General features: G+C 43.7%; 1 protein-coding gene across 6 annotated transcripts in view; it reads right to left on the bottom strand.

The window, feature by feature from the left end:
* Positions 1-2,643, bottom strand: part of DYNC1I1 (dynein cytoplasmic 1 intermediate chain 1) — a 196,629-nt gene extending 193,986 nt beyond the window's left edge. For 4 of the 6 annotated variants that reach the window (XM_076331474.1, XM_076331473.1, XM_076331471.1 and 1 more), the window contains exon 1: positions 941-960. The gene's annotated coding sequence lies outside the window, so the exon portion shown is untranslated. Of the gene's footprint in view, positions 1-940; positions 961-2,519 lie in introns of those variants that run through there. The other 2 variants (XM_076331469.1, XM_076331466.1) reach the window with 1 other exon arrangement.
* Positions 2,644-27,215: the final 24,572 nt, after the last annotated feature.

Genomic DNA, 27,215 nt, shown 5'->3' on the forward strand with positions numbered 1-27,215 from the left:
GTCAAACCAAGCCAAATGAGCTCAACAGGGCACTCAAGGTGTAGCACTAGTTAATAAGCCTGAGTAGTCCTAGAGAGAGACCATGAACATATTTTAAACCTCTGTGAGAAGAAGTCAAGTTTGAGGAGCTGAAAGATCCCACACGATTACCTGAATCATTACCAGGAGTTGGTGAAGCTCTGAAAAACAGCAATGCCTTTCTATACCCTTATGTTTTTCTATTTTGCTTCCTTATCTTTTTACCTCCCAGCCCATTTCACCTCGTTGTCCAGTATCCTGCAATGGTGAGACCTCTACCACAACCCATCGTGTCCAGCTCTATCTAGTGTTCTCTCTCTTCTTGCAGATTGGAAAACTGATGGCAGCAAGGAATGATTCTTGAAACCTGTCTTACAAAACAAAAGGAGACCAAGAGACTTGATCTGTTAATTTATTTGAAAATAAAGCAAGTAAGTTCTTGCTGCGTCATTTAGAGTACCTACACTGAAGACAGATGCTAAAGCAAGGCTTTTATCTATGAGAGAAGACATAACAGGAACCAGGAACCTGAAGCTGGAAAAACACAAACTGGAAAACAAACAAATGCATTTCAATAATGAAAAAAATAGCCACTGAAGGGCATCACAAAGGAGGGCAGCTCACTGCCCTTCCTCCTATAGAAAGAGCTGGAAGGTCAGCTTCTTAATTTAAGATCTGCAGGGTACAAGAGAGTATTTGCCTGACAATTCTTTGAGTAGCCAGATTTCCAAATTCTCAATAATCACTGCAGGCATAGGGTGTGGTTTACTGCTGCTCCTTTAAAGATTCCTCTCTTAAACTGTGGATAAGGTGGCACTGCAGTTAATGCATTTTTAGAGTAGACTAATTTGAGGCAGAGGTGTTTAGAGCTAGGAGAAATCTAGCTAATCCAATTCTAAACAATCTCTGGACCTCCACATACCTGGCCCGCAGAAGTCTTTCACACATCAAGGAAGAGGATAGGAAGTCCCAATCCTCAAAATAGGCTGTGAACAGAGAAGAAGGTGCAGAAGGGGCAACACATTTTGTATTTTCATGGACTATAAATGGATGGTTTTGGGAAAACAAAATGAAGCAGAGAATGGTTATCAGAGTGAGCACTCCCAGGGGGCAAAGACCTGGGTGCAGCCCCAAGGTTTGTGTTGAGGAAACCCATTCTTGCTGAGAAATGCTACACAGAAATTATAGGAGGAATTTTATCCACCTTCACTAAGTGTGGAGACTGTTACTAGAGATGTCCTCTCAAATGGAAAGAAAGTAAAAGAGGAGCTTAAAAGAATCAGAAAAGAAAACATAACTTCTTCCCATTAACTTAGCAAGAACAAACGAGGCACTTCAACACTGCACATTGGTCGTAACAGAAATTAAATTCCTCGGTGGCTCTGATAATACCATCTGATAATACCATCAGGAGATAGATGGTCCTGGGATTTGGATTTCCATTCTGAAACAGGTTTTGCAGCACTGTGCTTCATGATATTTAGAGCCATTTCAGAGGTAATTAAATGTCCTCATGCAGAAGCGAAGAGCTGACAAAACCCTCTATGTCAGGATAAATTACCAGGTGCAAGTGCCAAAGCCACGTGCCAACTTCATGTCAGGTCTTTCCATCTCATCCCCCCTATAATAGCAGGTTAGATCGCTTGGTCTGCTGAGAATCCTTATTTTATATGTATTTATAGTTAAAATTTGTGCTTTCTGTCAATGCCAATATTGACAGACAAACATACTCTGTTCCAGTCAGTAAGACAGGGGCTTTGTCTAAGAAGTATCTAGGGGCCTTATGCTCTCTGCTGACCCAGGGGGATTCCCGGGGCCATGTAACCGTAATAACATCCTTTTGAAAATGTATTTCAATGGACTACTAGTGGAAAAGGCCTCTAATTGATTCCCTCTTTCTCTCACCCTTTTAGGGAATTACCTTAGGAACGGGAAAAGATCTAATTCTCTGTCTGCTGTTGTCATGGACTTGAGTAAACCCGCTGTTGGTCACGTTGTGCAAAGAATTAAAGATGGGAAACTTTTTCCCACCCACCCACCCACCCCCTTTGCTTTAAGCTGCTCGGCGCTGAGACACAAGCCGGGGAGGCTGCGGCAGCCCCTCGCAGCGGAGCGGGACGGGGAAGGGGCCATACCGGTGCCGGTGCCGGTACCGGGAGGAGCCCCAAGGACTGGAGCAGGTGCCGCTGAGGCCGGCGGGGCTCACCGCAGCCCTCCCCGCCCGCTCCCTCCCCGGAGGCGAGCCGCCGGGGTGGAAAAGCGAGGGCCGGCCGGTTCCTGCGGGGCAGCCGGGGGATGCCCGCTAACCCAGCCCGGGCCGGTAGCCCGGGGAGCGCCTCCGGCGGCCGCGCCGAGGCTCCGCGGCCGATGCGCATCCGAGGAGCGCCCCCCCGCCCGGCTCCTCCGCCGCCAACGCCGGGCCCCCAAGGGGAGCCCCCGCTCGCCCCCTCCGCCGCGGCACGGCCACATCCCGGCCCCGCCGCCCCCCGCGGGTACCCTACCTCCGCCGGCGCCCGGGCGATGCGGAGAGGCTCCCGGCGCCGCGCAGCCCTCACCGAGCCCCCGCCGCCGGGGGACCGGAGGGACGTCCCGCTGCCCGAACGGCTGCTGCCCGAACGGCTGCTGCCCGCGGCGCTGCGCCGTGCCGTGCCGTGCCGTGCCGTGCCGTGCCGCCCGCCGCTGCAGCAGGACCGCCGCCGGCAGCTGAATGTGCTGTCTCACGCTGGACAGGCTCCTCCCGAGAGCTGCTGCTGCTGCCGCCTTCCTCCTCCTCCTCCTCTTCCTCCGCCCGCGCGCCCTCACCAGCGACACCCCCCGCCGCCGCCCGGCAGCCCAGCAGCGCTCGGCGGGCCCGGGGCGGCCGGGGCGGGGCCGCGGGGGGCGCGGGGCAGGTGGCGGCGGCGGGGCCTCCTGGGGGGGGCGGCGCCCCACCCGGGGCTCCGCCGGGCCTGGACCCCCGCGCCCCGCCCCCCCCCCCCCCCCCAGCAACTCCGTCCTGAAGTGGGCTCCCCCGGCTGCTCCGAGGCCCCCTCGCTGTCATCCCTGGGTGTCACCCCCGCTTTGGCGCAGGCTTGCCCCCCGCTGCAGCAGCCTAGCCGGCAGCTGCACGGCACCCTGGCTATCAGCCCCACAACAGCCTAGCCATCACCCGCCACCACTTCCACAGCATCCTAGCCACCATCCCTATGGCAGCAGCCATCAGCCCCACAATGGCTTCACCATCACCCTCAAAGGTGCCTAGATATCCCCCCCATGCCGGCCTCACCATCAGCCGTACAGCAGCCTCACCATCACCCGTACAGCAGCCTAGCCATCAGCCCCACAGCAGCCTGGCCATCAGCCCCATAACAGCCTGGCCATCAGCCCTATCGTGGCCTGGCCATCAGCCCTATCGTAGCCTGGCCAACTGTCCTGAGTGCAGCGGGCTCATGCTGAGGCCCTGTCCCTTTGGAGAAGAACAGGGAGAGCTTCGGAGCAAGTGAATGATACCCAGTTTTCATGGTTAGACGAGGGCAAGTCTGCCCAAAGGCAGAGGTTTTGTTTTGTCCCTGTTTCCTCACACCACTCCTGTGGGGACAGGTACCAGAGAGGAGGGCCAGACTCCTGGCAGCATACCTCCTCCTCTCCCTGCACCAACACATCCATCTCCCGGGGGAGAGCAGCCAAGCAGGGCTGTTGGAGGTAGTCCATGTTCCTGCAGGTAACATCCATCTCTGGTGTAGATAACCCAGCTTCCCTCTCCTTCTTATTGCACTCAAGTATGTTGCCCCCCCACAGGAGGAAAACACATGCCCTTTGGTACCATAGTTTGTTCTTTAAAAACGTGATGTCCTGGACACATGACTCGCTGCTTTCCAGCCCTCTGGTCCGAGAGAGCAGGAAAGGTACCCTTCTGAAACCTGTCCCTGGAGCCATGTTTGGTTTGTTTTGGTGGGAAGCGCTAACTCCAGCCTCTGCCATTCCAGGTCCAGGGCCTGTCCTAGGAAGAGTGCAGTATACCCGGACCACGGAAAAGCCACCAAGGATTCACATCACCTCCAGTTCCTGCCAGACCCAGCTGGACTGCACCTGGCTGGGAGACAAAGAGCCCTGGAGAAGAACAACGGCATCCATTGCGGGTGAGGACACAGTGATGAAATAACGGTTTCTCAGTTTAATTTGAGTTGAAGCAGGAAAGCTTCCTATCTTGCTCTCCTGTAAGAGTCCTTAAAGAGCAACATCTGCTTGTGCAGGCTGGAGCATGTGGAAAAGAGCTCGTGGTTTTAAATGCACAATTTGGAAAGTGTTGAGTTTGGGGCACTCAGTTTGCAACTCTTTATTAAAACAAAGCCCTTTCAAAATCAGATACTCAAAATTGAGTTTCGGAATCTGCTGTTTGCTTTTGGAAGTGTTTGCCTTAGTCTCAGCTTTAGCATAAATCCCACGGGGTTTGTTTAGGTTTCTTTGGATTGTGCGTCATTCGCAAATTCCCTGCAAACTCAGCGGATTCCTTTAAAGTGTTCCTGACTGGTTTCTAAGTGGGCTTTGGGGTCATTTCATACTCCTGAATCGACAGATCAGACTGGTTCTCCATGGTGCCTGACGAGGTTCTGCTATTGTTAACATGCTATCATATATATATAACCATGATGCCGTGGTATCATATACATGCAAAGTATCATAGACTGTATCATGCCATCACATTGTATGATGATATCAGGCACACTGATATATGTCATAAATAAGTCTCCAAAGCTTGTTAATCCTACATTTTTTGTTACAAACTAATGGTATTTTATGTTCTACCGATAACTCACATAGGACATTTTAAAAAAAACACTGTAAACCCCAGTTCATTGGGACACAATTTTGATATTTGTTATATTCACATTTGCCAGAGGTGATCCGCTCTTTTTAAAGTATAAAAATAAAGCACAAAAATGGAAATGTCAAGGAAAAACTGTAAAAAACCCCTCATGAAATGTAATGATAGATCTGGTCAAAATTATTACTGAATAATGGGGAATCCTGTGCGGAAGAGTTTGGAAAGAACTTCAGTGGCCAGGGTAGTATAAAAAATACACAATTTCTCCTCAGAATCACCTATTGTAAGGAAATTTGGAGAGAAGTGAGCCTTGCTCTATATTCTTAATAGGTGATCCTAGGACCGACAAACTTCGGGAACAGAAGAAAAATACACAACCAGCGCAGTTAAGGAGCTCTCTGAAGGAAGAACTAATTTCCCTACATGTGATGCCCTGTTCTCTTTGACCTAATTCTCACCATTGTCTTCTCTAATCTTCCACAGCAAAAGCTCTCACCATTTTTGTGGATTTCTTGTTCTAGGGACACAAATTGTGTTATCACTGATTTTACAAGACAGGGATAAAATCTTCAATTTCCAAGAAGATATGATTATATTCATTTTTACAAAAAAAATCATTATGATCAATAATGTCTTTTTAACAGCATTTCATGAAAAACATCCAGTCGTTTCAGTATACCCCAGGATGTGTACTAATTTTACATTTTCCCTTTGAACAACAATCCATAATATTTTCCAACTTGTTGTATTCTGCCAGTAGGCATTATCTGATTACATACCTGTCTTAATTACCAGGTGAATGTGCAGTAGGGCAGAGTTAAGATTATTTTCAAAACTGTAAAGTTCTCACTCTGTGAATTCAGAAGGTAGTTATTGTAGCCTCAAATTGCCTTATTAGATCAACAGAGGGCAAACCAGTCAGCAATTACGCACATCTGTCAAGCTGCCTTCTCTCCAGCAGAGGTCAGTTGTACACGGACACACAGCAACCATGCTGTCATCTGAAGAGAAATCAAAGATGAAGGGGAAGTTTGGGGCTCATCACGGCCCATGGATTGTATGGAAAAAAGGCTATTGATAAAAGTACAAAAATGCAATGTTTGCCTGTCTCCCCTCTGCTATCTTACAGACACACATGTAAAATTCAGAGGTTTCTGTGGACATTAATAAGTGCAATATGTGGTTCATTACTAGATTTGAAAAGTCCAAGGGAAAACAATTTGACATAATTTCTTTTTGAAGTTACTTTATATAGAGTTGTTCACATGTAAGTTATTAATGAAGATTGGCATAAGTTGCTCTGACAAACCAATAACCATTTATGATGCAACATGAGACAAATAATTAGTAATGCATTGCATTTCCCCGCCTTAGGCACCAGCAACTCCTACTTCAGAAAGGGCAGTAACAAAAAAGCAAACCCTCTTGGAAGTTTGTGCCACTGGAAGATTAAAAATTAATTTCAAAGCAGACATTTCTAAGGCTAATGGAAATGGCAGCACTTTTTAGACACTTTGCATGATAGGCTTCACCTGGGCTCTGCAAATAACAGAGGATGTTACAGAATGCCTTCCAAATTTTCAAAGGCAATGATTAAACAAAGGATCAAAAGGCAGAATGAAAAATTAAAACAAGCTTTAAAAAAAGTGTGGAATATCACTTCTGAAGTCAGGCTTATTGTTATGGCAGTAAAGACACTATAGGGCACTATTCCACATGGCTTTAGAAATCTTTTCTTCACAAATGAACTAGTTAGTTAGTCTTGGAAGAAATACATGGGTGGTTACTTGGTTATGAAAAACTTAAGCAGAAAGTATTGGAGAGCTTTTCTTACTGTTTGCAAAAAACAACTAGCTCTCCAGGCAGATCACTGAGTTGCAATTTCTGCAAGCTTGAATATCCACAATAGGTGCAAGAATATAAATGAAGAGTTTAAATATATCTGGTACACAGTCACTAATAATTCCTCTGACAATTGATTTCCTCTTGGTAGATCACCAGTTCCAAGATCTTTGCACAAACACATGTACAAAGCTAAAAAAGCACATATCTTAAAAAGGACAAATTATTTCTCAGAAAGAAACGGCAAAAATAAGAGATGCGGTATACAAGTAGAAGGTAAAGGGAGATCCGTGGCAGATGGGTGAGTTCCACGTTGTTCTGGATTTGGGTTACTCTTCAAAGATACTGTAACTGTGTGCTCTTAGAAACAATGATTTTAGTGACAGGCTCTTTTCTAAGCCTCTTTTCTTGCTTTGTTCCTCACTTTCCTACAACATTGGCACCAAAGGGATTAGTTAGAAGGCCACGAAATAATAGTTTCAACAAAGTTCTATGGGACCATGAGTAGGTGACTGAGTGACTTAGAAGATACAAGGTACTGGTTTCAGGGTATGCAAATCAGCCCGATTGCAGTGACCCACACGATGCCTGCAGTGTCCAGGGAAGGAGTAGCAAGGCTGCAGCAGTACATTTTAGTCTTGCTGCTATTCAGGCAACAGAAAAGGAAATTAAGGAGGGCCAAGAACACGCTGGTACTTGCAATAGAGGAAAACGTGTCCATGCTCACAACCATTTGGATCTAGTGGGGTTTTTTTGCCAGAAAGCCTCAGCTCCATCCCTGCTGTTCATACAACTAGCACTCAGTAGCCCTGGCTTGTCTCGTCTGACAGGTTCGCTTCACCTTGAAAGCTCTCTCAGCCTTTTTGGCTTGTGGAGATACAAAGTTGAAGGGAGGATAATGTATGGCCTGTTACCCTATAGAGGAACCCTAGTCTGGGTCAAGAGAAAGAGGAATAGCAGCGTGCCCTCCTTTCCATCCTGCTTTCAAAAAATATAAAAGCTAACTGCATTCACAATGTTAACTACACGTTGTGATTGATGTACACTCTATATTTGCTATTTATATGAGACTATAAATTCTTCAGTCAATCTACCTATACAGTAGTTAGTAAATTAATGTGTCAACTGTGATTGAAAAAGCTTGGGGAGCTGTAGTATAAATGTTAAGTAATAATAATAAGTACCAACTAAAATAGCAATTAGCTGGAAGTTAGAGCTACATTTCTACAAATTGAGCAAACCGTAGCAGAGCAACACTAAGCAGGATGACTGTGGATTCAACCTGGTTCTTAAGGTAGAATTCATCCTAAGGAATCCTAGTCTTTCCATAAAAGATAACCATTGTTCTCCAAGAAACTGTCTTTTTCATGTCCTAAAACTCAACAGTACTGTATGTCTGAAATAGGAATCATGAACATGACTTCACGTTTGAGACTCTGCCCGTTAAAACACATCATTACCCAGGCTTCTGGTTTTGCACTTGTAACTGAGGTACGGAAATGACATGCAAGAAAGAAAGCCTCTGGAAATTTTGTTACTGCCTTTGTAAATAGCCGGTGCTTGCCACGTAATGCAACTGGTTCCTTTTATTTGAAAAGGTTCAGTGTACTGGGAAGGGCTTGGAAGCATAGCAGCAAAGCCAGCTACCTTGGGAAGGAACTGGAAGGTTCTGGGAGACACTTCCCCAAGCTTCCTGGCAGTGGTCGTGCAGACTCAGCAGCCTGTAGAGGACTTCAGGCTTAAAGGGTTTTACTGTGCTTTGCTACTGTGCTCATGTTCTGAATTACTGAGGAAGCTGCAAAAGGAGATCTCCACAGCTTGTATGGTAGGGCCTGGAAGAGAAATGGGCTTGGGGCAGGACTGGATGAGTGGCTTAGGGAACATGGACTGAAATACTCTCTTAAAAAGCAAACTGAATAGGTGTCTCCATTCAGCTCTGTTTCGAGTTCCTGATGACTCAAGAACTTCATTGAAGGGAGCAAAAGAAAAGGCTGAGTTTACAGAATTACTGGCAGCACTCAGAGATCTTTACAATTATTGGGTTCTTTTTACAAAATGCTGTCTCATTTACCCACACCACCTTTAGTTTGAAATCCAGTCCTTCATGTTTGATTTAAAACAACAACAATTGGCATTTTTACAAACATCAAAGGATGGTACATTTCTTTATAGGATTCCTGAGGCCTCCCAAATATTAACTTGAAGCTTAGCTTTACCAGTCAAAGATAAAATCAGCAGTACATACAAGGTGATCCATGAATTTAATACATCATGAAGATATATTAAAATGTATGAAACCAGCTAAGTGCTGTTTTTGACAACAAATTGAACCTTATGGCAAATTATTCAAATGATTGAAAGTAGAAATGCATTATGGAGAGAAGATCCTAAAAGAAAGTATTTCTTTAGAATGTCTCTTTGAAATGTCCCTTATTTTTCATACTTAGTTCTGCCCAAGACTTTGCTGGCTTCTCCCTTATGCCTTAACCATGAATTGGATGGACTAATTGGTGTAAATTAATAGGAAATTGTGGCCTTAATGTCCTGTCTACAGAGACAACAATAATAGGTGCTAATTATAGTAGTGATCTGGATCTCTTTAGAAGTGGCTATCAATGTGTAGGTGCACAGCAAAAGTTTCCAAGCAGTATCCTAGCTCTGAGTTTCTGCTGTAGTCTTAGAAAACCACTTACCTGGGGCCTGAGACAACCAGCCCTGGCCATGGCGTCCATTCTTTAACCATGCTCTTCTCATACATACCCATTGCTTGTTGACAAATAGGCCTGTATTTTTTGCTTTCTCTCACTCGTTTTTCCTGACTCTAAGTCTCCAGATGAGGATAAGCGGCTATGCTTGCCCGGAGGCCTGGATGACACTCATGGAGGGAAGATGAAAGCAGCAGCAGAGAAATATAACAGTTTAATCTTCTTAAAAGGGGATAGCTGATAAAACAGTTCTGGGGTGGGCGTTGTTCCACTGCTTTGAACTGCTGCTTGGTTAAGGGAATTTAATGTTGCAGTATGTGAGCATGATTATTTCGGCATTGCTTCTGATCCCAAATAGCTGTCAGTGCCTAGAGTTGTAGTTTTTTCTTATTGAAATTCAAAAATAAATACTGGAGGAGTTGAGGGAAATTACTACTGAATGTGATGAGCTTTCAGACACAGCAATCATCTTAGTAAGGAAGCCTGAGGGAAAAGATATAGTGGCACAGACCGTTCCACCAAGACAATGCAAATTAATATTCAGCAGGCAAGTGGCCTTCATACCCAGGCTTTTGGAAAATCAAATCACTTATGCATTTCAGTCCAGAGTTAGGAGGCTGCTTCCATGTAGCCAAAATGAATAGGACTGCCTAGCATGACTTTAACAGGGCTATCTGTTCTCACTTCATGCCTGAACAGAGAGCTGCGTGTCTGTGGCATAAAGAAGGTAAGGTGATTTGGGATCCCTCAACTCACAGGACACTGAGATTACGACTCGGGACTGAAAGTAGGCAGGCATCTAGTGCCATTTTAGACATTGTGGTGCATGACAATGATTCATCTTGACTGCTTCCCCACAATTTTTAACACACCCATCTCCTGCATTGAGATGTCTATGCTTGGTAGGCAGCTCAGTTCTGACATTTTTGCTTTGAGGGATGCCTATGTCACTCTCACGTATATACAACTGATGCATCTCCTCTAATCCATCCCCTGTGATGTAGGCATTTCATGCCCAGTGCCATTCTCAAGGTCTGCCCGCCCGCTCTCTCCAGGCATGACAGAACTATGTCTTCACCAAAAAGGCATCTTTAGAATGAGGTACCAAGGGCAAGAATGAATCTTGTCCACTGGTAATAAAATCTCCCGCCCCACTCTGCTTAGCCTAGAGGTTAGTGGAGACTGCAGAAGAGATGGCGGCAGAAGGCTTGTTTAGGAAATTGTACACTAGATGGGTATAAAACTAGTGTCAATTAGAGTAAATAGGGATTAGGGAGAGTTAAGGCCTGAGATGAAATTTAGATCCAGACAGTGTCAGAACAAGCAGCTCTGCAAGATGCAGGCGAGGGTCCAAGAGCAACAGTGCTAAGGAGTGAGGAGGGTCTGAAAGGGATCGCTGCACCTCCCTTGTCTTCTAGGATTGAGGTGGAGGAACTCACCCCTAAGCCTTCTGAGGAGGGAGGGTCTGGCAGGAGCTGCAGCAGCTGAGGTGGCGGTAGCTCCAGGGGTAGTTCTCTGTGAATAAATGGCAGCAGTCACAGCACAATCATTCCCTGAGCAGTGAAGGAAGAGGTGGTGATAGTCAAAGTGGTTGCTGCTGTGATGTCAAGTTTAGGCATCCCTCTAGCACAGTCCAGATGATGTTGAGACAGTGATGGAAAGATGAAAAACGCTATATCTGTGTCTCTACCCAAGAAAAAGGAGATATCTGCCTGAAATTCACAGTCCCAAGCAGTGGCAACTTGTCTTACCTCTGGGACTGTGATCATCAAGTACAGCAGGGGCTCACCTGAGTGGTGGCTTTCCTTCTGCACACCAGCTTGACAGATTTTATTATTAAGAAGGTGCTGGGATAGAAATTAACAACAGTGGGAAATATATCCGTGAGGGATCATACTGTTGCAATAGTGCTCTGCAGTGCCAAAGTGCCTCAGCACATCTTAACGTGCAATAGTTGCTGGCCTCTGTTTTCTGGAGCACATTGGACATCTTCAGAAGACAGCCCAAAATCTGAGACGCTGATTGAGAAGATAAGACCAAGGTCATCTTTGAAGAAGAGTTCTTTCTGCTTGAAAGCTGTGTGCTGGGAGTGATGGGCTGCAGTGGAGACTAGGGAGAGGAAGGGAGGATTAGGGAGGTCAAGGTCTGTGTACATAAGTCTCTCTTACCTCTGGACTGTTAAAAGTGGCCAGACTCTGATGGCCAAATCATGTAAGTGCCCATCCACAGACCATATTCCCATGTAGCTTGTGAGACATCTGGCAATGGTCTGTACAGAGAAAGGAAAAATGTACAGTCTGGTCAGAAGAGAAGTACTGTGCGTTGGCTTGGTGGTGTCTGAGTGATGAAAGATCAGTAGTAAGGTGTCATTAGTAGACACCTTGTGTCTGCATTGATACCTTACTGTTGGTCATGGTGGAAGCAACCAGTTGTGTTAAATTACTTGTTTCTTGCCCTGTGAACCTAACTGCTGCAATGCAATCACATCCTGGACCCCTGTCTGTATGCAGGCAGCTGCAGAGTGGAGCATCAGTTAGGTGCCACAGGAGGAAACCCATGGACCCACGTTCCTTGCAGGACCATGTGAGCACAGTGTAGGGAATGTGACAGTCCCCAAACTGTCTGTCTGTTCATGATGCCCAACGTGGAGGAGGAAAGGGAGTTCTTGCCAGAGTTATGTCATCTCAGAGGCCCCATACCACACTGTTGTCCTCCTGGAAAGGGTTGTTTCCTTGTGGAGGAGGCAGAAGCCATGCTTTGGAGTGGCTGAGACAAGCACTGGTTTCATGTGTGCATACTGTTTGACCTGCTTACAGCAGGGCTATTTGGCATCATCCACCAGGGCTGATGCAGAGCTGCCATGGGCCTAATTGGCTGCACATTGCCAGGAGTCTGGGGAAAGCAGGGAAGGGGGGACGTCTTAACCCAAACAGAGGATCAAATTTTTTTGCCCATGAAATTTTGTGTGTCAGCAGAGAAATCTGTCAGTGTTGCCTTGACTCTGCTGCAGTATTTGCCCAAGGTGCTGCTGTGCCTCACTACGAGCCCACCCTACCCCAGCCATTCCCGAGATAAGGCGTTTCTTCTTGCCACTTGTATAATCGGCAGAAGGCAGTGATGTGGCTGAGGTGTGGGAATGCACGTGAGGCTGGAGATCTGCTGTCCCTAACGGTGCTGCTGCCCTCCGTCCCTGCAGTGACGCTGGCATTTCTGGGACCTTGTGTTACACCGGGGTCTCATCTGTCATGGAAGAGCATGGGCTCCCAAGGCCTTTTTGCAGGGGGAGAGCTATTTATGGTACGTGGGGGAGAGGGGGAGGGGTCTCTCAGCAGCTGCCTTGCAGCCGCCTTGGCAAACAGCTCAGGGATGCTGGAGCACTGCACAGCTCCACCTGCAGCCTTCGATGCCTCTAGGCTTCCCTCTGAATGAACAGGGAAGCAAGATACCTGCTGCATGACTGAACGAAGGCCTCGGCTTGGGGAGATGCCTGTAGCCTAAATGTGGATGACATCTTTTAGTCAGATGAGCTACACATCAGCTATATAAAATGTAAATGCACGTTGTGAGAGATTCACTTTTAGCTACTTCAGTTCTCACAGCCTACTCCTGAGTAGCCATAGCTAATGGCAAGGTAGAGGTTTTACTGCAGCTTGGGACTGTGTATTTCATAGGGCAGCCATGATGTGCCACCAGTTCGTATTTCAGCAACCCTTCCCATTTCTGTGTCAGTGGCTAGTGTTGCCTCTTCTTCCTTGGGCTGCACCTGCCGTGCAGTGTTTTCTATAAAACCTTCTTTTACATAATTGCCTGTCATCTGCCTGCAGTCCGTATGTGCTTCCTGGAACTCACGACTTCCCAGCAGCGCAGCTGGCAGGTCTGGCACATATTGTCAATGCCTCTCCAAAAGCATCCAGGAGTAGTAACTCATTAGCAGGAATTAGTTTTTGAAAATTAACTGTCAGGCTTTGCAGTACAGTACGGATGTAAAGTCATACTTACCAGCAGCAGCTTTTATTAATGTCCTATTAATACAACTATACCAAGGCAAAATGATGATAACATGGAATTATGTTGAAAGCATTGTAAGCAGCTTAGGAGTAAAAAGTTTACAAAGGTGCTGTAATTGTCCACCAAACTATTACACATCCAAGAAATCCTGTTCCAGGGTTACACAGGAAAAAAAACCCAGATCATATAAAGATCTAGAAGGGCACTGCTGATTTTATGCTATAACTATATTATTATGATGAAGGAGTTTTGTGTTTGTAACCACTAATTAGAGTAGATGGATTTATAAAGGCATAGTGCTTTCCCCCCCATCCCCTAAAAAAACCCACCCTTGTGGTATTACTATAAAGGAGATATAAAGTTAATAGAAAAGTAAATATCTGTGAAAAATGTCAAACTGTGCAAGAGGAACCATTACCTATGTATCACACTCCACACTAGGAAGATGAATCTGTCCCCACCTCAGCACGGGTCTCTCACCATGACTACGATGAAAATAAAAATAGTTCTGTGTATGTGTCTAGACAATATACATACAACTCTCTCCAGTAAGTATGAATATCTTTTGGGGGCATGACCAGATACTCTGCTTTCCACTGGTTCATCCTATATATGTACTTTTTTTTTATGACTATCCTAAAGAAAGACAGCTAATGTTCTTTTTAATAAAGGCTTTATTATAATATCTTCCCTGTTTACGTGAAGAATGTTTCTCTGTGTATAAACAGGAAACTTAATTTCAATGCGTTTCAATGCATGCTGAGATAGTTCTATTCTTTTATAGTATATATTTTGATTTTTATGGGTTTCCTTCGTATTTGAGAAGCATTCTATCCTTGCCCCAAAACCTCTGGCATACAGGTAGGCTGCGAAACAGACTGTGCAAAAAGTTTCAGTGAGCTCGATGGGACATGTAAGCGTGCAACACTACAGTGACAAGCCCAGGGCCTATGTCCGTGTATAGGAGCTGATGCTGATTACACTGAAGTGCCAAAATCCCCCTTGCTCAGAGTGCATATAATATGCATTGGGAAAAACTACACACCAAACAGATATATAGCATCGCCATCTAGGTGTCAAGTTGAAGGAGAAGCTTTTGCATGGCATACCACTGCCATGCCTCAGCATTTATTTCAGACCACCACCCTCCTTCAGGACAAGCTGAGTTGCGTATAAAGTGACTCTCGAGCTGTGAGATCAGTCTGGCATGGCCATTCACACAGCAAAAGGGAGGCCTGCATCTGGGAACCTCATAAATGGATCATTAGGCTCATGCCGTTGATAGCAGTCCTGTGTTCTGCTACCCAAAGCTGCAGCCTCTCTCACGTTTTGTGATCTCTCCCCATAGAGATGCCCAGTATAAGTCTTCCACTGTAAGTGCTTTTGCTACCTCTGTCTGAACAGTACATTTTTGTAATCATCATCTTCAGATAAGTCAGGATCAATCAAGTCAGTCAATGGGAAGCGCTTGGACATTCAGTCTCCAGACGAAGCGGCTGGAATCTTTCAGAAGAGTGAGCTGCCCCACAATGCCAGCCCCTGAAAAGCCAGCATCTCATCCAGTTGCTGATCCTGCTCTCCATCATTCTGTCCCTGTGTACTTGCATTATGAATATTTCTTTAGTCCATGAACACATACCTTCTATTACATTAATTCTTATGGGAGAAATCATTTCACTCCACATTGTATCATTAACCATCGCACTCTTCAGGAAGATATCGTGGGTGGATGAGAGGGTATGGGTATATTCCAGGGTACGTACATATACATGATATAACAGAATGACTGGAACAGCCACCATTCATTTTTCTTTTATTTTTCATTTAAATTCTTGTTTAAGTGCTAAGTTTTATGTCTAATTTAGGAGATAAGAAAAACAGCCCTAAATGACTTATTACAAAAACACTACTTCTGTTTCCTTACTCACCTCTGTATTTTGAGTTTGTTCAAATATAGGTGTTTTGATTGTGTTTGATATACTGCTAGTAAAATAGTTATTCGGTATTCTTGATCCTCCTATTTATTCAGGCTTCTTCTTACATATAAGAACTTTCATTGAGACTCTTGATATTGATTGGTGCTTGATCTTCCATTAGTACAAAGGGGTTTTAATACAAAGAAAAGAAAAAAACCCGCCTCATAGAAGGGTGAGAATCATAATAAACCTAGTATCATAAATAGACTTAATTACTGCTATACAGTGACATATTGCCACTAGGTGGCACGGCAACTATTCATTCCATCAGGGCAACAGGTTAGCCGACTTAACTCCTACTCGCGTCTTCCAAGGATTTAGTGATAATATTGTCTACTCTCTTACACTTCTCAGTCAAAGGCTTTAAAACTCTAGTGGAATTGATCCTCTCTTTGACGAGGTCACTTTTTTGAAAACGCTGTATACTGGTGCTCTTAGCTCTGCCACTCTGATAACCATAGTGAGGTAGTCACAAAGAGAAATCAGAGGCAATGTATGAAGAAAGTATAAAGACGAGGGGAGACCAGTGGATGTGGTCTACCTGGACTTCAGTAAGGCCTTTGACACTGTCTCCCATAAGATCCCCACAGAGAACCCGATGAAGTGTGGGCTGGATGAGCAGACAGTGAGGTGGACTGAAAACTGGATGAATGGCTGGGCCCAGAGAGCAGTGATCTGTGGCACAAAGTCTAGTTGGAGATCAGGAACTAGCAGTGTATCCCAGGGGTCAATTCTGGGTCTAATTCTGTTCAACATCTTCATTAATGACCTGGATGATGGGGCAGAGTGTAACCTCAGAAAGTTTTCAGATGACACAGATCAGGGAGGAGTGGCTGATATGCCAGTAGGCCGTGCTGCCATACAGAGGGACCTTGACAGGCTGGAGAAAGGGGTGGACGGGAACCTCATAAAGCTCAACAAGGGGAAGTGCAAAGTCCTGCACCTGGGGAGGAACAACCCCATGCACCAGTATATGCTGGGGACTGCCTGGCTGGAAAGCAGCTTGGCAGAAGAAGATCTGGGGTCCTGGTGGACACCAAGTTGAACATGAGCCAGCAGTGTGCCCTTGCAACAAGGAAGGCTAATGGTGTCCTAGGCTGTGTTAGGAGGACAGGTCAAGGGAGGTGATCCTTCCCCTCTACTCAGCACTGGTGAGGCCACACCTGGAGTACTGTGTCCAGTTCTGGGCTCCTCAGTACAAGAGAGACATGCACATACTGGAGAGAGTCCAGCAAAGATTTCATGCCACTGATCACCACCCTCTGGCCCAGCCATTCAGCCAGTTTTCAATCCACCTTAGTGTCTGCTCATCCAGCCCCTACAGCAACAGCTTGTCTATGAGGATCTTATGGGAGACAGTGCCAAAGGCCTTACTGAAGTCCAGGTAGACAATATCCACTGTTCTCCCCTCATCCAGGCCAGTCATTTCATGGTAGAAGTTTATCAAGTTGGTCAAGCATAACTGCCCCTTGGTGAAGCCATGCTGACTACTCCTGATGATTTTCTTGTTGTTCATATGCCTGGAAATGGTTTCCAGGATTAGCTGCTCCATCACTTTCCAAGGGATCAAGGTGAGGCTGACAGGCCTGTAATTCCCTGGGTCCTCCTTCTTGCCCTTTTTGAAGATAGGAGTGACATTTGCTTTTCTCCAGTCTTTGGGTACTTCTCCCTGTCACCATGATCGATCAAAGATTATCAAGAGTGGCCTTGCAGTGACAACTGCCAGCTCCCTCAGCACTTGTGGGTGCATCCCATCAGGGCCCATGGACTTAATGTATGTCCAGTTTGCTTAAGTATTCCCTGACCTGATCCTTTTCCACTAAGGGTACATCCTCCTTGCTCGAGCCTTTCCCCCTGGTCTCTGGGACCTGGAATTCCTGAAGGCTGGTCTTGCTAGTAAAGACTGAGGTAAAGAAGGCATTCAGTACCTCAGCCTTTTCCATGTCCCATGTAACCAGGTCCCTTATCTTTCTGAGCAATGGGCTCATATTTTCATTAGTCTTCCTTTTGTCCTATGTACTTATAGAAGCCCTTCTTGTTTTTTACATCCCTGACCAGATTCAATTCCATTTGGGCTTTAGCTTTCCTAACTTCATCTCTGGATGCTCGGACAATGTTTCTGTATTCCTCCCAGGTTACCCATCCTTGCTTCCACCCTCTGTATGCTTCCTTTTTGTGTTTCAATTTGGCCAGGAGCTCCTTGTTCATCCACATGGCCCTCCTGGCATTTTTGCCTGACTTCTTATTCATTGGGATGGAACTCTCTTGACCTTGCAGGAGGTAATCCTTGAACATTAACCAGCTTTCTTGCCCCCCCCTTTCCTCCAGGGCCTTATCCCACAGGACTCTTCCAAGCAGATCTTTGAAGAGGCCAAAATCTGCTCTCCTGAAGTCCAGGGTTGTGAGCTTGCTTTTCACCCTCCTCCCTGCCCTCGGGATTGTGAACTGCACTATCTCATGGTCAATGCAGCCAAGGCTGCCTTTGATCTTCACATCCTCAACAAGCCTCTCCTTATTGGTGAGTATGAGGTTAAGCAGAGCACCTCTCCTTGTTGGCTCCTCTGTCACTTGGAGGAGGGAGTTATCATCAATGCACTCCAGGAACCTCCTGGCTTGCTTATGTCCTACTGTGTTGTTACCATTATTATTTTGCAGATATTACTATCTAAATTTGTGCTGTATATTGAACCTGTTATGCAATGTGTTTTATTCTGTTGACATCAACTCACTTATATGGGTTTGGCAGTCCTTTGTACAGGATCCGCAGAGCTACCCCAGATTCCTTTTGCCAAGTCACCTGAGGGTCATCTCTTTGTGCACAGGGACTGGACTTGGGACTTGGGACTGGACCCTTTCTACTATATTTTTAGTATTATGTGCGCTGTAACTAAGATTCCTGTTTCATTTTAAGCCATCACTGCCACCATCAGAAACATGAGCTGGCCTGCAACTAATAAGGAAAACAGTGCACAAAATATTCAGGAAAAAGAAAGATTCTTTTTCTAGAATTTGCAGTAGTCACCTCCAAAGTAATTACAGACTTTCCACACCCTGTAGGGCTGCCTGTTTGTCGTATATAATAATGCTGTTCTAGGTTGGGTTTTGTATATTTGGTGACAGTGAAGGAATGTAAAAAGCAAAAAATAAGGGACTGTTGAAGCAGCTTGAAGTTTTTTATTGAAAATTTGTTACTTCTGCTCAGAAATCTGCAATTATGATTCAAAGAAACTTAAAATTTGATTCTTTACTGAGCACCAAAAGACACTCAAATGACAAAATATAAACATTGAAAACAAATAAAAATAAAAACTGGAAATAGGAGTCTTAAGTATGGCTGAAAGCAACCAGGCAAAATAAAGGATCAGCATTATAAGAAGAAAATATTTCAGGATCTCAGCAGGCAACAGCCTTGAGCTCAGACAGTTCCACACAGGCATATCTAACCCAGCCTGGGTTAGCTGTCATGACATTCTGTACCTCCACAGAAATCTGCTGGGGTGGGATGACTTGAAGAACATAGCCAGAATTCATCCATTGTAATAATGTCTACTATCCATTTCAAAATCTTTTGCTCTCTAGACAAAGTAACACTACTTCTACAAAATTTTGCTGCTTCTTCATTAGAATACAATTAACTTAGGGAGTTAGCTAAATTCCAAGTTTTCTCTCTGATTATTTACAAAGAATGGCTACAACATACATTTCTTCTAACAGCCACGTAAATAGTTTGCAGAGTGCACACCAAGAATTTACACATTTCAGGAGTAAACTCTAGTTAAAAGAACTTAGCAGAAACTTAGTTTTTCTGGACCAGGAAGAACGAGCCTTTACGTTTTGCAGCAGCTTCCCTAACAGATATTTTCACTATGCCAAAGATTGGGGTTACAGTAGAGTCTGGTTGCTCAGTGTAAGTCTGGAAGTCAACTTTCTGAAAGAAGGATTAGTTGTCCATTTAAGGTGCTTTGAGTTGCCCTCCCAGAAACTTGGGCATATAAAAGGTGTTTATCAGTTCTAAAAACATTTCCTTCCATTTTTGCACAAGGAGAATACACAAAGATTTAGTGGCAATACTATCCCCTATTAATTTCTTAGCTGTTACTGATCTAAACAAAGGGATAGACTTTCAGTTAGTGTGAACTGGCACAGCTTTGAAAATTTTAGATGGAAAACTTGAATGCATAGAATAATTTCAAAAGAATAATCTTGAATTCCTATGGAAGTTTTCATTTTTAACTCTGTAGCGTTTTCCCCCAAAATATTACAGAATTTTTCTGTGTTAGAAGAGAAAACAGGTATAGCTTGACCAGAGGCCTAGATGAGATCTGACAACGGCTTGTTTTGAATCCTAAATACCTAATCTATTTCTGTACATGTATATCATGTTTTCCCTTACTATCTCTTCTCAGAGCCAAAACACAAATCACGCTGCATGTGGATACTTGGTGAAGTGTAGGCATGCCAAGCTCTCAGACAAACGCAGATGTATCAGGAACTCTGTCTTTCCAAGGTGGGAAAAGATTTATGTGTCATGGAAACGCTGACACTTTGCGATTGAGAAAACCAATGCATCTTCAACGAATTCAGACAAAAGGAGGGGGAGAGGTCCATGGAATAGTAAATAATATTTCTCATTTTATTGTGTTCATTTGCAAGGTGATATTTAACTACTCTATCCCAGAGTAAAATAGGAATGTCGTGCTGTGCCATTGTATTGCTGCCTAGTTTTCATAAATAGGCTATTTCTAAAGAATCAACACCTACAACTGCCATGCTTCTGACAGAAACTAATTTGTCTGAGCTATGTTCATACCTCTTTCATACCTTTCTTAAACTAAGTAATTTCCATTTATGTGAGCTAGTAGCTTTGGTTTTATGTCATGCCGCAGATGTAATCCAGGCTCTAATTATGTCTAGACTTAGTTCAAATGCTCACAGCCTGTTTGCTTGGAAACTAGATGATAAAAATATACTACCTTGCTCATTATCTTACCCACATTATATCTTTAGTGCACAATTGCATTGAAGTTCCTTGCAGAACTAGGGTCAGTTCTCACCAGTGTTCTGTCAAGGAAAAGAAGTTATGTGAGTTCAATACTTACCAAAAATTGATATCCTCAAAAATCTTACTGTTCACAGAATGGACAGTGATAACATCTTTACCTATTAGTAGAACAGGACCTGAACTGGAGAAACCATACTGTTACATCAAAGGTTGCTCATAACCCATAGTAGCTTAAACTTTATAGATTTGTTTTTGACATTATTCTTCTAGGTGCTGCCTGTTATATGATATGATATTCATATAATGCGGCCTATCAATTTGTTTTGTAAAAATTATCAGAAATCTAATCTGTAACCAGGTAGTTAAATTCTGACATCATTTATGAAGATAAGTCACTTCTAGTCATCTTCCTTTCCCTCCACAAAAACTTTTAATCATAAAGCTTTCCGGATCAGGACAGAGTTTGTTTCCCTGTGCATCAGAAGAATATGACACACCAGAAAAACCAACCACAAGCAGTACATAAATAATGCAGAGCTTTTTGGGTTGATTTGCTGGGTTTGCTGGTTTGGGGTTGACTGGTTTTGGGTTTTTGTAGAGGTGAAGTATAGTGAAACATTACTAAGTACTCACTGAAATAGATAATGTTTGGGAAAAAAAAGGTCTAAAACATTAACATTCAGAAAGGAATGTAAACCTTTCTGTGAAAGTCATGATCAAACAGACCGGTAGTCACGGGTATGAAATACTAGTGCTTCTTGGAAACATCAGGCTGGTACGCTAGCCCCTCTATTTGTGTTGCTAGCCGGACAAACAGGTTGCATACGGAGACTTTTCTTTTGCTTCCAAAGCAGAACTTCTTTTTTTCCATTTCACCGACTGTAACACTACTCTACTAGGTGATGGGAAATTTTCTCTGTGAGTCAAGGTTCAGAAAAGGTCTGGAACTGTGGGAGAGTGAATGTACATAGGTGGCAGCACTGCCTCACCCCGGAGGTTACATTATTGCTCACCCACAGCGGCATCTATGCAGGCAACCTTTCACATAGATAGTTTTTGTTCCAAAACTACAGATAGGGCTGACCATAAAATATGCTTCACCTTGAAACAACCAAGTATTCTTTGTGGAATGAAGTGAAACAAACATTATAAAAAAGCATTTTAAAATAAGGTTCCCTGATGTTCTAGAGATATTTTTGTAAGTAGAGAGGAAAATGAACAAAAGTAAAAATCACTCTTTTACCCTTTTTTTTTAAACTGCATCTTTTCTAGCAATAGAAACAAAAATAAAACAAGTATTTCTTAAGCTCTAGAAAGTTTTGAATTTAGGATTCACAGTATTCAAAAAGACCTTGGTCACTGGACCTGAATTCTTCAATTTACAAAAATGATTGTACCAAGAGAACACTGATGTCACTGATAGTGAAGGACAACAGAGAAAAGAAAAAGGTGGAATAAGGTAAAAATATAAGGGAAGTTAAATAAAAACAAAAGATGTAAGGAATAACACATCAAGGAATCTATTTCCACTTCTTCCTTCCATCTTCTTTCTTCCACTGAATTATTTCCTCTTTGCCATCACTTCCTTTTTTTTTTTCCTCAGGCATTCTCCCTTTTACCTCTCCAGCATTTAAACACAAATGGAGCCCACAGGTGCACCCCTTTCACCCCCCTGTTTGCTATCAGAAATTAAGGCAAAAGTTAATGTGCAATTCATATATTGTCAATACGGGTTTAACAGACAACTTGTTTCATAGACATGTTATTTTCTGAGACAATTCCACCATTTCCAAAGCAGCTTAGAAGCTTCTTTGTAATAATATTTGTAGAAGCTTCTCTGTAATAATGAACTGGATGATCATTATGAAAGGAAAAAGATGGAAAGTATGCACTGAAGCAACCAGTGAAAGTAAGTAGAATAAGCAGACATCTCTAAAAGATACACTGTAGCAGCACTGGAAGAGCTGATGGAGCTGATTAATTCAGTGCTAAGAGCCAAAATTCTTTACTTTGTCCTTTAACATTAGGGAACAAACTGTATTTAATGCTCTCAGCAATATGAGTAGTAAAATGACTTTTATGTCAGTCAGTCCTTGACATGGAAGTTCTACCCTTCCCTGTCACCTTGGAACTACAAATTGTGATTTAATGAAAGACGTGACCCAAAAAGCTAGGCTAGACACTGGAACCAAACACCAGGTGTCAGTGCTAACTTTATGCCTGGAAGCATTATGAGATGCTCCTCAGAGCAGAACTTGCTGCACTTCATCAATTAAATTTGCATTATGGGTTGCTGGCTCTGAAAAGTTGTGTAACAGACCACAGAGGTGGGGAGAGAAGTGTGTTTTGGAGGAAGATGCATGACATGAAGTGTGAAAATGATGCATTTTGCAATTATCCTGCCATCCTCCACCAGTCAGCATGACTATCAGGGCTATAGGATCGGGGTTCTTTCACAGAAGGTTACCCGCCCAGAAGACTCTTTGCTAATTATCATTAGAGCCTTCCCCGAAACAGCCCACTCGGTGGATTGATTTTCAGGACTGCAAGTTCCTATTAGAGAGTCAGTCTGATACAGGCCTACAGCAAAAATCAACCTCAAGATAGGGTTTTTTTTGCAGTGTCACCCTCAAAAGTCTAAATATATTAAATATATTGTTGACAGTTTTTGAAGTCAAAAAAGTTGGAGAAATGGAGCCAAAGTGTTTCATGTTGCTTCACGCTCAAGCCATCGTAAAGAAGATGCCACCTCACTGATAATTCTGTGAAGGTGGAAATTAGAGAGAGAAGGCCTTTGGCTTCCATAATGGTTGCCATTCATAATCCCATTCTGAATCCAAACCATTGCCTTCAAAATACTTTGTGACTAAAGTTTTCACTGAAATCAATCATAAACCATTGGCCTATATGGATACCAACCTTCATCTGAACTCTAAATTATATAGGCAGTACAAACCACTCTGGGTTTCTTTCATTCCCTAAACATAAATCTGAAATAATCCTTAAAGTAAAAATAGCAAAGTGACTAGTGCCCACAAGAAAATGCATGACCTGAGTACATAAATGAAAATGTTGTCTAAGTGCACTATCAACACCAGACCTGTCCATGTCCATGCAGATCACACAGGACACAACGGTTCTTTCAATTTTCCTTTCATTCTTCCTTTCCCTAACTGTAACTCTACCCTAATTCTAACACCACTATCCGCCCCACTATAAAACATAGGATATTGGCTCTGAACACACTGCTGAACACTGCCCATGGGCAGTGAGAGTTGGGACTGAGGATTTAGTGTCCACCTGAGACCCACCAGCCTTGCACACTCCTCAGTCCAACCCCATCCCAATCTGCAAAGCCCCTGACACAGGGGTTCATACAAAAACAGGCCTCCAGTGCCTTCCAAGCCCAGCCCTTACTTCAGCCATGCATACTATTCTCTTTCCACTGCTGAGCAGAGCTCTCCCATCCCTCAACATCCCCTGTGCCAAATGGTAAGCATGTCTGTGCAGCTGACTGAAAAATGACCTCCCTAAAGGATAAGGCATGAGGTCTTCCATTCAGGCATGCTTCCCTCTTCCCCAAATTAACCCTATTCCCTACCCTACTCAGAGGTGCATAGAGGTGCCAAGCCTCAAGCAAAACTCAAGGTGTGGGCATTGGCCTCTATGGACACCAACTCTCATAATATCTCAGGAACCATTCCTAAGCCAGCGCAAAAAGAGGGGTCAGCTATGTTTGTGTCCTCTCCTCTAATCTTCTTAAAGAGGCAGTCAAGCCATCTTCCAGAGTCATTCTTTGTGACAGTCTGCTCAGACTCCTTTTTCTTCCGAAAACCCTTCAACTTCTGATCATTTTAGATACCATTCTACAATAAGAGATGCCTTCATTGACTTGGATCTTCAGACTGGATGTCTGCAGGCAGTAGCAAATGGAGCTTTGGTTTGTTCTCTCCAGATGTTGACTGGGCAGAAAGCTCACAGTCTTGATTTAGGAGCTAACACAAAAAGGCAGAGTGGGGTGTGAAAAACTTTCAAAGAATTTTGTGTAGCTTAGAGCTAGAGACTGTTGCTATAGGACACATAATTTACACAGTTCTTTGAAGAGCCATAAGGACTTTTGCCCATGTTTCACCAAGTCTTACTGTCTGGATTGAGGTGGCCTGCATCTGATTCCCTGCTGAGTACCCAGTTTCAGAATTTAAGGTAATGCAGGCAACAGAGTTACACCTGTAAAATGTCTAGGGAGTTTTCTAAACAGCTATACATCACTGAGGACAACAATGGAAAACCATTGTTCGTGCTGATAGCAAAAGGATCTATCCAAAGTCTGAGGAAGTAAGAAAAGTAAAGATGTTTTGATCTGAACAATGCAAGAGGCTTGTGTGCCTTGCTAGGAATAAAGCGTGCAGCACTTAAAATCCATGTCTCGTCTTCTGACTTGTCTTGTTTTGAGTATGGGTCTTAAGTCCACTTTCTTTTCCAGTTCCTCTCCCTCCCCAATACCAAAATAAAACAGCAAGACCATCTCTTCTCAGTCATTAGCTATGAGGTGCTGAAGCGTAATAGCAACAGCTAATCAGAGCCCTTTATATCATAGTGGTATGAATCCTAAAAAGGCCTTGATAGGACCACTATATGGGATATCTGTCCTAGAAGGAGTCTATACTGTATGGACACAACTGGGATGGCTTAGTGAAGCTATCTAACATATCATGCATGTCTAGTCTGGGAAACTCACAAGAGCTATCTAACAGAACGCGGCGGCCATGGCCCCCAAAGCTGACTGAAAATAAAAAGGAGGCTCTCTTCACTGAGATCCTGCATAAAGCAACATTCAATGTGTTACAGACTTCCATGCAGAGCTCCATCCTACCTTTCTAATATTTCCTTACTACTTAGTACAGGACATCTGGAGACGAGACAGGTAACACTGCTGTGTCACTCAGCAGTTCCAGGGTTAGGTGTCCTCTGCCTCCCTCCTGATCTCAGAGGGCACTTGGATGTTGGTGCTCACAGGGGGGGATTCATCCTCCTCTCCTGCCCCCTGGTTCCTGGCACCAAATCCCAGATCCCCTTGCTGGTCTCTCTCAATTCAGACATCCCATGCTTCTTTCCTCTGACAGTCCATGACCAATGATGGACACAATATCCTCATAGCATTTTTAAAACCAAAGTATTGCTTATTTTAGCCAGAAAGAACAAAGCACACACAGAAAAGGATTTCAAAACAAGAATATGAATGTCTTTTATTTTTCCTTGCTGTAAAGGTGGCCTAGGTCATGGTCTTCCCCAAGTTAGATAGTCATAAGACAACAATTTTCAACTCATTGAATTAATCTACGCACAATGTAGGAAGCTGAACAAGGGGCAAATCAGACTCCAAAATACTTTTCTGAATGTTGTTAAAAATGATTGAAAATTTTAAACTATGAAGTCTAAAACTGACTTTCCTTTCACTGAGCGTTTTGCCCTTTCCTATCTTACAGAGGTTTGATCCAGTTCCCACTGAAGACTACAGCTGAAATGATCAGAAACATTTAACGGAATGCAGTGGACATTGGATTAGGACTTCATTCACAGTCATTCACACACTATTCAGTAACTGGAAATAACACATATAACTTCCCTCTTGCTGAGAAGTTAACCCATCATTTCAGGGATGTCCCAGTGATCCCCTCTGAGATCTCACATTGCAATATCTATGCATAATACTTAATACTATTTGCAGCTGGCAAAAAGATTTTATCCTATCCTGCTGAAAATCATCTACTTTACTTGTACTTGAACTTGTTAGTCATTATCTGAACTCTGACAAGTACAGAACATTACAGCAAGCTCTTCAGCAATGCAGTAGATAGTGAGCACACCAAGCCTGCCCTTTCCTGTAAACAACTTCTCCTTAACCTATTGTCAGACACACAGCTGTCACATACCCAAAAACTTCAAAAAACATTTAAAAGTCTGGCTTGAACACTGCTGATGACAGCTCAGTTTCCCAGTCATAACACAGAATAAATCTGCTCTGCAAGCATAAAAACTTCCTCTTAGGCCAAACTAAGGCTATGTAGCAAATACACACAGCAGCTGGGATCAGACAGTCCATACACTTCCGCTGGAACTGGGAAACACATCCTTTTGACCATGCTGTAAACAGTGTATCAGACATAAAATTAATTTTAAAAAAATTCAAAAATTAGTAACTTCCCTAATGGAAAAAAAATGGAAGAATAATTTTACTTCTGGAAAACTTATTAAAATGAAAAGCGTAAGATAGGACAGGACTAAACAGGGTCCCTTTCCAAAGGGAGCTGTGGAAAAAATAATTCAACTGACGTGATTACGGGGGAATTGTTTGAGGCTATTTACATAAAGGAAAGCAATGCTTTTCTGGCTCTGGCCTGGGCCCCCTTTAGCATTTCCCAGCATCTAGCACACCCAGGCAATGTCTGTGTCATGGGACATACCCAATGGCATTTTTGGTCCCTTATCAAGATGACGAGTGACACTTAAAATGCCACCCTCAGAACGCTGTGGTAATCGGCACGCTGACACTATGCAACTGTGAGAGAAGCTCCTAAGGAGAGTTAAAAGGTCACCTGCATAGCTAATGCATTTGAAATGTTACCTGCTATGTATTCATGTAATGCCAGGAACTATGATGCTAAAGCATTAACCATATCCTGCAAGCTGATCAATACCAGTATAAATTTGACAATGCTGGCAGGAGTTTAGATTACGTTAATACAAACAGCAAACAAAGAGCAGCCAGAAAGATACTCAGAAGTAGGGAAGATAGCAAGGCACCCAGTGCTTATCACATCACTGAAAAAAGAATCAGGAGAAAAAGCTTTGGATGATCT

The sequence above is a fragment of the Aptenodytes patagonicus genome, chromosome 2 (genome assembly GCF_965638725.1).
Source record: "Aptenodytes patagonicus chromosome 2, bAptPat1.pri.cur, whole genome shotgun sequence".
In the NCBI taxonomy this organism is placed as follows: Eukaryota; Metazoa; Chordata; class Aves; order Sphenisciformes; family Spheniscidae; genus Aptenodytes; species Aptenodytes patagonicus.